We start from the raw sequence: 12,752 nt of genomic DNA, 5'->3' as shown, positions 1-12,752 counted from the left end.
AACCCATATATTCGTCAATTCGCCATCCTCAATCTAATCCCAGCGAAAGATCGATGAAAGAACTTTCTCGTGTGTTGCGTGTTTATTGTAGCCGAGCACACCGTAGTTGGACGGAAATTTTACCATTTGTGAATCAGTGGTTCAACGAGGTTGTACAAGAGTCGACCCAGTTAACTCCTATTGAGGCACATTTTGGTCATAAACCCCAAAATAGATTTCCGGACGGGTTGTTTGTTCCTGAAGATTGTCCTCTTGGTAAGGACTTCATTATTCGCTTCGCTGCTCAAAACATTAAGAAAGCCGGGAATCGTAGAAAAATCTATCAAAGAGGGACCTATCCTCCCTTCTGCGTGAATGACCTGGTTCTATTAAGGACTCCCAAGGTGTCCGACGCCAAACATGGCTTATTTCATAAGTTTTTTCATTTATTTTCGGGTCCGTTCCGGATCGCCGGTCTTGTTGGTTCAAACGCGTATTCCCTTGTTGATGAAGAAGGCTCATCTCAAGGAATCTTTAATGCGTATTCGTTAATACCGTACAGACAATAATAATGTTTTTCTATATTATTTTTTTTTCTTGCCAAATTGGCAATTTCTTTTTTTCTTTGCTCACGTAAGCGTGAACTCATTTCTCATCCGGACCGTATCACCCCGGAAAAGAAATTCATTCACGCTGGGGGGCTATGTGATGACTCGAGCAGGGGATAAAAAAAAGAAATAAAATAAAAGAATATGTTCTGTAGCAATATTTGATTCATTCATCATTGCATTAAAAAATTTTGTGTATGTTGTTCGCTTAGTTCAAATAGTGGCCACTACGTCGGCTCTGCCAGTGCCGAGTGCAGACGACGTCAAGTGGTTGGGATTATGGGTAGGTGACGACGGATATATAGGGAAACGTCCCCAGGTGACGAGAGGGAGAAAAAGTGAGACAGTGAGTTGTGAATGAGCAATGCAGGGTGATTCATGCCCAGTTGGTCGCGGACGCAGAGGAGAGAACACCTACAATAGGAAGGAAAGTGGGAAAGGGCCATTTTGGCAGTGGATGACGTCGACGCCGGTTTGAGCGGAAGAAAAGAGGACTTGCCACGAATGAACAAACGCAAGTAGATGTTTGTTCTTGCAGAGTTCCTCTACAAGTTATCCTCACCGGAAAAACGGAAGCGTAAGCACACCACGCCCCAGTCCTTTTTTTCCCAAAGTGAAACTTTCCAATCCTACGTGAAAGTGTTCCCCAAGTGCGCGATAAATGCTCTCATATTTTCTTCGTGTTATGAAGAAGAACTCATTTGCAATAATCTCTCACTGTCATTCAAGATTCAATTAGTTTTAATTTTCAAGTACTGTTCGTGAAAGAAAAGTAGTATCATTCTCATCAGGGTATTTTTTGTGTGTTTTTGGAAAGTAAAATATATTGTTTCATTGTAATCATCATCATCAGGGTATTTTTTGTGTGTTTTTGGAGGGTAAAAATATATTGTTTCATTGTAATCATTATCATCAGGGTATTTTTGTGTGTTTTTTTTGGAAGGTGAAAATATATGTGTAATATGTTAAAGAATGATTTCTCTGGCGTGATCATTCCTTTGCTCGATCTCCTTCCTACCCTATATGTGATGTCGTGTTCCGTCACAATATTAACAATTCTCAGTCAACTCTGAAAAATGGACCGTAACGAACCTCTTTGGGCGTGCCTAAGGTACATCGTGTGAGTCATACACACAAGAATCCTGAGGAAGAGGCGTATCTTTGTCAACAACAACAGCAGGTTGGCTAGGATATGTGAGAGGTGTTTCCAGAGACTACAGGTCCAGATGGAAGGACTGTACATGACGCACACGGTGCACAAATCATCATCGTAAAACCCGGGAGTACCGCGTTGCGATGTATGCGAGCGTCCTGTTCGCTGCATTAGGAGGGCTGCGCGAGACTGTCCGGGTTGCCGGTTACATGTGCCCGACAATGCCCTCGGAGCCAGTATCTATACTCATGAGGATGAAATGGATACGGTGTCACAATTTAGCGAGGAGACGGTGTCCTCGTCTGAGTTTAATTCCATTGCTAGCACGGTGGAATTAAGCTCAGACGAGGATGATCGTGCATCATCATCACCTCCCTCGTTCATCGCGGACACGGATGGTCCAGAGAGTGAAGAGGAGGAGAGAGGGGATGAAGATGAAGAGGAGGAGCTGAGGGATCTGGAGGAGCTGGAGGAGGGAGAAAATGAGTAGGACTGCCCCGCCAAATCCCTTTCTTTTCATTTTCTCCCTTTTTACCTATTACCTCCCTTTATCGCTCCTTCTCCAATCCCTTACCATTCCTTCCCCAGTCATTTTTCCCTCAGGTGGAGATGTGCCTCGAGGAAATGTCTCATTCCGAGGGGGAATCCGCCACGTTAAATATAGGGGATAACGAGTCCTCGGTGCTACCTCCCGGGTTGGACATGGAACAGCACCATTTTTTTCCACAGGTTATAAAATTTCCACGCATGCGCACTGCGAGGCGAAGGGGGTCTTCATAGAGAGCGAGCGGGTAAAAGTGACAGTCGAGTCTCAGCAGACACACGAGTAACATCCGGCGTCGCTCGATGAGAATTCGTGAGGGGGAAAAGTGGTAGGGAACTCTCGTCTTTCCGGACAACGCCCTTACTTTCCTCCCCACACGGATCTCGGAGAATTTCCAAGGTGAGCGCCTGAATTTCGTCAACCCATTGCATCAACTCTATCCGGAAAACGCCCTAACTCAACCTGCGAGAGTTGACGGCGATGAGAGAGAGTAAACCGTGAGTAACCCGTTTTGCCCTTTCTCACAATTCGCTTTCATATCGTAATTCCCTTAACCTTTCCATTTACACTGTTCCGAGACCTCACAATTTGTTTTTTAAAATTTTTTGTTTTCTCCATTCATCTCTCCATTTCAATTTGGTTGTGTATTGCACTATTCTTATGTACTTAGGTTTTTGCTATAATGCAATCGTAATGTAGCGAGTTTTTAATGACGTCATCAAGTTGGTGACGTCATCAAGTTGGTGTCGTCATCAAGTATTTCCAGTTACATTGTTCCCTGTCCTCTTATTTCGTTTCTTACATTTATTTGTTTTCTCCATTCTTCTCTCCATTAAGATTTGGTTGTGTATTACACTATTCTTATGTACTTAGGTTTTTGGTCGACAAAGTAGACGCCAGGAAAGGGGTTCCTTGCTCATTTTCCGGCCGGCTGTCGTCTTGGAATAATGCAATCGTGATTTAGCGTGTTTTTATGTCGTCATCAAGTTGGTGACGTCATCGAGTTGGTGACGTACTCGCATTTCATTGGTTGCATTATTCCAAGATGGCGGCCGGCCGGAAGTGTCATGGAATCCCTTTCCTGTCTCTACTTTCCGTGCCCATCATCATCCCTGCTTGCAGCACAACCCCCCACATAACCAACACCAGAAACTCGACCTCTTGCATCAACACCGCAGCTTGCAGCTGAGTCACCTGCATCGCCACCGCCTGAAACTGAAGGCCTCTGTTCACCGTCACCTCCATCATCATTAGAGCCTGCAACTCCACCACCAAGATCTCCTTCCATTATTATCATCCGGTCTCCGAGTCCATCGCAGGACGAGGTGCAGTGGATTCCATCATCATCCACACATTCGCCTGCGTCCTCTGAGCCGCAAGTTCTTCATATGCCAGTTATTCAAAGTGAGGGAGCCCACTCTAATTCTACATCTGTTATTAAATCGGCTGTGAAAAGACTCACGATTGATGATGTTGAGACTCCGGGGAAAAAGAAGGTGTGTAGGGATCCTCGGGTGAAGAAAGCGAAAACAAAAAAAATTATAACATCTTTTTGTGGGGTTTCAAATGGATTTTTAGGGGTGTAATTTTTCTTAGTTAAATTTTTTTTCAAGTTTTAATATCATGTTAAACTTATTTTTAATGTCTTTATTTTTTATATTTTTTCTTAAATTCGATAAAATGTGATTTTTTCCTAAAACTGTTAGTTTTTGCTTCGATATTAAAAAAAGCTCTTTTTTGTGGGACATAGTGAGTACTGAAGACGCATTATGGGTCTGCTCGAGGTGGATGTTTTATAAGGTTTACAGTAGGATGTTGAGGAAGAAGAGGATACCGATTCCTATGAACCAGAGACGTGTGAACGGTGTTTTTATCGGCTACAGTTGCACATGGAGGGGGCAACTTTATAAGTCTATAGTTGACCGTAGCCGTAAGAAAAAAAGAATTTAATTTTAAAATTCATGTTTCTTCCATGTTAAAGCGTTTATTAGAGGGTAAAGAGTTTACGGGTCCTGTTAAATGTGAAGCCGGGCGGTTGATCAAATTTGCATGCTTAATTATCTTTCTTTCTAATTTCAACACCATAGACGATGCTAGGCGCTTCGCAACCGTCTCCAGTTTGTTTACGCGGAGTCGCAGTATTTGAAACAGGACAAATGCCTCATTCCGAAAGAGAAAGTTATTGATGAAATGGGTCAAGTCGAAGAGATTCTCACTCAGGGTTGTCTAAATTATATCATGGTGGAGGATAAGTACTTTTGTGAATTTGAAAAGACCGATGTATTGTTAAATAAACCGGTGCAACTAGGATGTACAATATTAGAACAAGCAACATTGAGAATTTTCAAATTTCTGTACCGTGTGCAGGCGTTGTTCGGAAACGAGGTTTCATTTCTTCACTCTGACTTAGTCAGTTATTGTGTGGCGTTGGAAGTGAGTCGTTTTGCTTTAAAAGTGTACAAGCATATCCATTGTTATTTGCGCTTCAAGTCTCCTTGGTTGTTAACTGAGTTGAGAGAAGCTTGTGAGTCTTACTTCCCTTGTATTGATTTGGATGTGCAAACTTGCCGTTCGGAGAGGAATTGCCTGAAGTATATCAGCAAGGAGGATACGGATCTGTTAACAAACATTTCTATAAGTAAAATGAATTTCAATTATCGTGTAGCGAAACGGGCCGAGGAAACAGATAGTTTTTCATTTTGTCACCCTTTCGTGGTAGAACATAAAAATGTATATAAATTCCTTCAGAGTTATCATAGGGAGTATAGAAATAAGCTTGGCAATCCCAGTTGTTTCCGTGGAGTAGATAAAGCGTATTTTGGATGGGCAATGGAGTGTGCCGTATGGTTTAACAAAACCATTAAGGACAGACGCCATAAAAAGAAACAGTTGTATTTATGGGGCGAAAGCAATGTTGGAAAGTCTTGTTTCATTGAGAGTTTATTAGGGCGTGATATGATGCTATACGTTTATTATCCTGATGTAGGGAAATTTGCATACCAGGGTTTGTTGCCAAATTTTCATAAAGTAATCCTTTTCGAAGAGTTTGATTATAAGTTTCATGTGAGTTCTATGTTAAAGAGACTGTTGGAAGACAAAGATTTTACCGCTCCAGTGAAGTGTGAAGCTGGACGTCTTATTAAATTTACGGGAATAATTATTTTTGTATCCAGTTTTAACATTATCGACGATGAAGCGTTACGGAACCGCTTGGAATTTGTTTACGTGGAGACGCCTTACTGGGAACAAGAGGTCTGTCTTATACCGAAGGAGGAGACGTGTGTCGAGGAATCTTCGCATGAGGAAATTATAATTTCGTCGTCGGATGAAGAAGATGCGTTTGCGTCGTAATACACGTTATGTACGCCCTTACAAAATGCTTCGTGTGAAACATGTTGGTCACAATTTTGTACAGGATAATTTTCATGTTTATCTCGTAAACGACACATGACAGACGGAGTTGCGACGGTTAGACTGGGCACGTTTGTTTTTTTGACCCCTAACGCTTTGAAAGGATTTTGTGAGCAGTATAGTCGTTTTATGATTAGAAATGTGAATGTGAAACAATTGAGTGCCTCTGTTGAAGAATTTGACTTTTATGATAAAGACAGTGATCAAGTGGCAAAGAATTTTGCAAACGATTTGGTGAGCGGCACGACGCAACCTGCTCCACCAGATTCGTCCTTTACGGCGGCTTTGGTCGAGAAGGCCGTTTTCATTATTAGGAATCCTTGCAAAGCAAATAGTAAGCCAATAGGAACCTTGAGCATTGTGATCGTTACCAACAGCAAAAGTAAACTTAAATCCAAAAAGAGTTCCAATGGTATCAGCCACCCACACGTTAACAGCTCCAGAATGATTAGCCTTCAACACAGTACAATCCTTTACAGCACGCTATGCGCATGGAAATGAAAGAATGATATAATATTATACATTATTATTAACCTTTAACATAAAATTGTACATCACCAAACACACCAATGGAAGCAGAATCTGGAGTCAAATTGCTTTTACAAAATACAATTAAACGATCTTCAGGTTTAAACTTCATACACCTCTTAGAAGTTAACACATTCGAAGAAACAGTAGTACATTGCTCCTTCTGATAAGATTGAAAATTACTCATTTGAATAGTTTTAAAACACAAAACATCTGATGAGGGAAAACTCTCCAAGCCACCAATATTCATTGTAACATTATTAGGAATCCTTGCAAAGCAAATAGTAAGCCAATAGGAACCTTGAGCATTGTGATCGTCACCAACAGCAAAAGTAAACTTAAATCCAAAATCTGAAATCTGAAATCCAGAGTCTGGAATTTTTTAATTTCAGACTCTGTGTCGTTTTTTGTAAGGAAAGAACTTGGTTTCCTACCTTCTTCTGTGAATTGGATATTGTTACATCGATGGATTTTGGACGTCGCGGGAATCGACATAGGCGAGGTATACGTCGCCTTGAACTTTTTCAGCGATTGTCTCCTGTCTTACAGGCATCGATTCGGTCTGTTAGAATGTTTGACTTTCAAAGAATGGTCGGTTTCATTAGAGCCGATCCTTTATCGTGCCTTAGGGCGCTCGGAAGGTTGTCTGGAACGCCAATTGATGAATGGCCTAGATATATTCTCCATTGTTTATTTTGTTCTAGTTTCAGAGCAAAGAGAATGAGGGAAATAGCAATTTTTACCTATTGTAATAGATTGCCTGTTGATATACTTTTAGCTGCTATGTTTATTCATAATGATTATCCTTTAGATATTGTGAAGATATGTGCTGAATTAGTTGTTTTAGATCGTCGTTTGGAGAAGGCCGTTTTCACAAAATTTATTAGCCGTTATTACACTCCAGAAGATTATTCTTCGAATACTGTACCATCTGCTATATCAATTGGCAACTACACTGATATTGACAATTAAAAATATACTGGACGTGTGAATGCAAAACTGTTATTATATCCGGGGTGTAACAGACATTTAAAGTGTAAAGATTATTTGTTGTCTGATAAAAAGTATAAGGACTTTGTGGGTATGTTAAAAGATTCAGGGAGTGTAAAATGTTTACCCAATTTATATATAGGGTGTGTGCCACCCGAATCCGTAGACGCTTTGAATATTTCAAATTTTCATAAAGCATCCGTTAGGTATAAAATGTCATACGTAATTAATTTAGCATTTTGCGGTCGAAATATATAATATCATATGTAATTTCAGGTGTTTCATTTATTTAAATCCCGGAAAACCCAAAGAATTCCATTTTAATTAGTTAGAGAAACGATGAAGCACCGAAGGACGTAATATTGCTTCTTGCCCCAAACCAATCCGCTATCCCGCGAAAACAGCCTCGCGTCCTTCAAAATGCGATCTGCTAGCGTTGCATAAATCAAGACGACATTGCGTTGATAGATCAAAGTGATGAATGAACCATCATTCAACGGCGCATACGTCACCCTGCACCGTTGCGTAGCATCACCTCCAACGAGCGCTATCAATGTGACCAACTTTCCGCAAAAGACTCTGATGTTATCCCCCCTCCCCTCACCCTCTTCTGTATTACGAGGCGCATTGACATTCGCACGTCGCGCAAAGACTTGAGCACAATGTAAAAATTTATAGTATAGTTTTATTTACAGTATAGTTATATGTAGTATGTTTATAATTTTATTATATTTGTTATGTGTGTGGTATTGTGTATATAGTATATTTATAATTTTAGTCTATTTGGTATGCTAATATATATTATCCTCATTTCCATAATCGTAACTAACAATCCCAATATGAGTGCTGAAGACGCATTGTGGCTCTGCTCGAATAGGATGCTTTATACGGTTCACAGTGGGATGTTGAGGAAGGAGAGGATACTGATTCCTTCGAACCAGAGACTGGTTCAGGTGTGTGAGAGGTGTTATTAAAGGATGCAATTGAACTTTGAGGGGGCACCATTGCAACATACGTGCCATACAAGCACCTCTTTCTTTCCACACGTGCCACACTGCCAAGTCTGTGGGAAGATCTTCCGGTTTAAGAGGCGGCCTGCGAGGGAGTGTGGTTGCTGTCGCGTCCATTCCTTTTCCTTCTCATTGAACGCGACAGTTTACTGCCACGAAGACGACGCGGAGGTGCTCTCCTCATTTAGTGAGGAGACTATCTCCTCGTCCGAATTCGATTCCGATGACTGGGATCGCAGCACCGCCATCCTGTCATCTGAAAATGAGGTTTGGCCGGAAGTAGTTCTAAACTATCGTTTAATTATCGAGTGTATCGGTGGGCTATTTCTTGTGATCATTTTTCTTTTACTGACCCTTTTGCTGTCGAGCATCATTCGAGATATATATTTTTACAAAAATATCATGCAGATTTGCGTGCTTCTATAAAAAGTGATTTCAAATTGCTTCCTGTGTCATGTAGTTATTTTGGTTGGGCTCTTGAGGTAGCTTTATGGTTTAACGAGGCTATTGTAAACCATTCACATAAATTTCAAATGCTTTATCTCTATGGCGAAACAAATGTAGGTAAAACAAGTTATGTCGAGAGTTTGATAGGTAGAAGTAATATGCGATATGTATTTTATCCTGATATTGGTAAATTTGCATATCAGGATTTATATCCTTCATTTCATAAGATTATATTGTTTGAAGAATTTGATGCTAAGTATCATTGTTTGGGTATTTTGAAAAGGTTGTTGGAAAGGAAGCCGTTTAAGGCGTCTGTGAAATGTGGTGTCGGTAGAGTTATAAGATTTGATGGAATAGTAATTTTTGTTTATAATTATGATAGTTTCGAGGATCCTGCACTTAAGACTCCGGTGAAATATGTATGTGCGGAGACGCCGTACTTGGAAAATGAAAAGGCCTTACTTCCGAAGGAAGAGGGTCGGTGTTCGGAGGAAGAATCGATGGAAGTATTTGAAATATCGTCGTCTCCGCTCGAGGCGGCTTTTTCGCCGTGTTAGGCGAAAGCCGAGAATGTTGAAATTGCATTCGACACCCCTTTTGAAGTTTAGAACGAAATATGTGAAGGATTTGGACGAAGATTTTGTTTTTTATAAGATATCTGAAAGTTGGGATGATAAATTTTATGCTGTAAATCCAGCGTTATTGTTTGCTGCTGAGGCTTGGGGTTTGGTTTCAAATATTAAAGCTGGGTATAGGAAATGTACAATTAGTCGTATAGATACTCATGTTAAACAGATTTATTCGGAAATACGTTCATTTACGTTTGTGGGTAAGGGTGCTAAGGGTTCTTTGTGGGTACCCTGAATATGTAGCGAAAAAAAAGAACGAAGGAAAAAAATATGCATTAATGTGCATATGTGTGTGTAACCTAAATTTTTGGCAATGCAATATGCTTGCTTCATTTATCTCTACCTTGTATTCTTTTATATCATTATCAACACCCATAAAACCTCAGTTCATGAGTTGAGTGAATTCCATTTATTTTCTATCTGAATATAATTTTCTGAATGTAATTTCAGGTGTGTTTCATTTATTTAAATCCCGGAAAACCCAAAGAATTCCATTTTTATTAGTCAGAGAAACGATGGAGCACCGAAGGACGTAATATTGCTTCATGCTCCAACCCCATCCGCTATCCCGCGAAAACAGCCTCGCGTCCTTCAAAACACGATCTGCTAGCGTTGCATAAATCAAGACGACATTGCGTTGATGAATCAAAGTTATGAATGAACCATCATTAAACGGCGCATACGTCACCCTGCACTGTTCCGTACCATCACCTCCAACGAGCGCTATCAACGTGACCGACTTTCCACAAAAGACTCCAATTTCATCCCCCCTCCCCTCTTATGTATTGCGAGGCGCATTGACAATCGCAAATCGCGCACAGAGTTGAGCATAATGTAAAAAATGTTATGCTAATATATATTAGCCTCATTTTCATAGTCGTCACTAAGAATATCAAGATGAATACGGAGGATGCATTATGGGTGTGCTCGCGGTGGATATTTTATACGGTGCACAGTAGGATGTTGAGGAAGAAAAGGATTCTGATTCCTACGAACCAGAGACTAGTTCAGGTTTGTAAACGCTGTTTTTATTGTACACGATTTATAGAGCACGAAATTGATGAAGTGCGAGATATAGTTCTCGTTCATTTCGCCAAGTTTATGGCCGAGAAATCTGAGTGTGCGACGCATCGCCATCAACGTGCACAAGCAAAGAGACCGGGCTTGCGCAGAAGACTGATGTCATTCCCCTACCCCTTCTCTGTCTTGCGAGGGGCATGGGCAATCACACATCGCGCAAAGAATATTTAGCACAGTGTAAAGACAATATGCTAATATATACTAGCCTCATTTCCATAATCGTCACTATTAATATCAAGGTGAGTACTGAAGACGCATTATGGGTCTGTTCGAGGTGGATGTTTTACACTGTGAAAAGTAGGATGCTAAGAAAGAAGAGGATACCGATTCCTACAAACCAGAGACTGGTTCATGTGTGTGAGAGGTGCTTTTACCGGCTGCAATTGAACTTTGAGGGAGCGACATTGCAACATACATGCCATACCTCTTTCTTTCATACGTGCCACACTGCCAAGTCTGTGGGAAGATCTTCCGGTTTAAGAGGCGGCCTGCGAGGGAGTGTGGTTGCTGTCGCGTCCATGTATAGACATTCATTGTACTTAACTGACACCGATCGTGTTCACTGCGCTTGGATTAGCAATTTTAGCTGCTTAGTCAGTTCTCAAGTTTCAAGAGGGCGATATTGCCTTCATATTTGCAAGCGTCGTTTCTCTAACTTTCTATCAGAAGAAAATCTAGAGAAGGACCACGAGGAGGAGGGCAGGTCGCTGGGGAATGGGAAATGGGCCATTAGCATCTCTGCAGTCGTAGGTGCAATATCCGTCGCCGCTCGATTTGATATCGAGGGAACGACGGAGAGGAGGCAACATAACCTCAGGTTTTCTTTGTTCATAATGAAGGTGGAGAGTTTGAGGAAAGGTAGCGGGGTCAAAAATCCAGTCGAGGCTATGAAGATACACGTGCGCTGCGCATGAGTATTGTTTTCTTTTTTTATGTCTCACAATGTGAGGTTCCTTATTCATGAAACATTACAATGGAAATGAAACATTACAAGAAACAACAATTTCGCAGTCATTTGTCGTCGTTTTCTCCAAGATGGCGACCGGAAATATCCAGTAACCCCCCTTTCTACTGATATGCTTCCTTATGTGTATTATCCTGGGAAATTTGCTTATCCGGGTCTTATTCCAAATTTTCACAAAGTAATTTTATTCGAAAATTTTGATTTTAACCGGGTTTAACCGGGTAATTTTTAACTTCATGCGAGTTCCATGTTGAAACGTTTGCTAGAAGGCTTTACCGCTCCTGTAAAATGTGAGGTAGGGCGCCTTATTAAATAATATAACATCTACCAAGACGCTATTGAGTATGATGGACTGTTTTCTGTAACCAAATCACCTTTACCTACTCCTATTAATCCTGGAAAAGCCAATGTTATATAACTGGATAACACACCTTTCTTCCTATACCCTTTGCCAGGGAAGGATGCACCTGTGGAATGATGATGCCAAAAACGGACTTCACAATCCTAGCGAAGCCCAGGCAGGCACAAATGAAGGCACTTGAAACCAACCCACATAAGGACAATTTATGTTAGCTGGGAGATACATCGAGAGAGGCACAGACTACAGTCCACTGTAAAGATGCCATGGTGAAGGGGGAACGGCAGCCGAGGTTAACATCAGTCAGTCTGATAGACTGTACCATCCAGCACACAGTCATCACAGAAATCAGCCCAACCACCTATGTCACCACCCTTCCCCCTACTAGCGCCAAGGTTCAATGCGAGTGGGCAAAGAACCAGTCGAATTGGGCTGTGGAGAACGTTGACGCCTTCAAAGTGGATCTTCTCTGTAACTGTGTATTGCAATTAGGTGACACTGAATTCCGACCCTGGTATCCTTGCCTGTCCACATCAGAAAGCGTTTTTATCCGCAGGATTATCCCCGCTCACTGGTCCACAATACCTTGCCTCACCCTACCCCAATATGATTCCTTGAACTTCTCTATCTGTGAAGAGCTGAAAGACTGTTTGAAGAGTTCTTGGAAGCCAGTAAATCGAAATTTGCCCAAACACAGCCATGCGCCGTTAATTTTTTTCGATTGTGTCATTATTAGGAACAATATACATATCATACACGTAAACGTGGTTGTTAAAAAGATGGCCTCTCACTAATACAGCATATTGAGGGAACCAATGTTTCACCATATGCAATTTCTAAAAAGTGAAATTCTCAGCAGTGATTTTTCGTTTTATTTATGGGACAGTATGGTAGTCAATCTCCCTTGGGGGCAGTGAAGGAGTCTTCCTACTCAATAGTCCTACGGGGGAAGTGAAATCTATGGGAAACCCACATGAGCCTACAACCGATCCTTGCAATGAATGCAAGGGCACAGCTGCTCGGACCCGGGTGACCCCCTATCCTACACACT

Source organism: Ischnura elegans, chromosome 9, assembly GCF_921293095.1.
Source record: "Ischnura elegans chromosome 9, ioIscEleg1.1, whole genome shotgun sequence".
Taxonomy (NCBI): domain Eukaryota; kingdom Metazoa; phylum Arthropoda; class Insecta; order Odonata; family Coenagrionidae; genus Ischnura; species Ischnura elegans.
The sequence above is the reverse complement of the archived record's forward strand: the minus strand, read 5'-3'. Positions refer to the sequence as shown.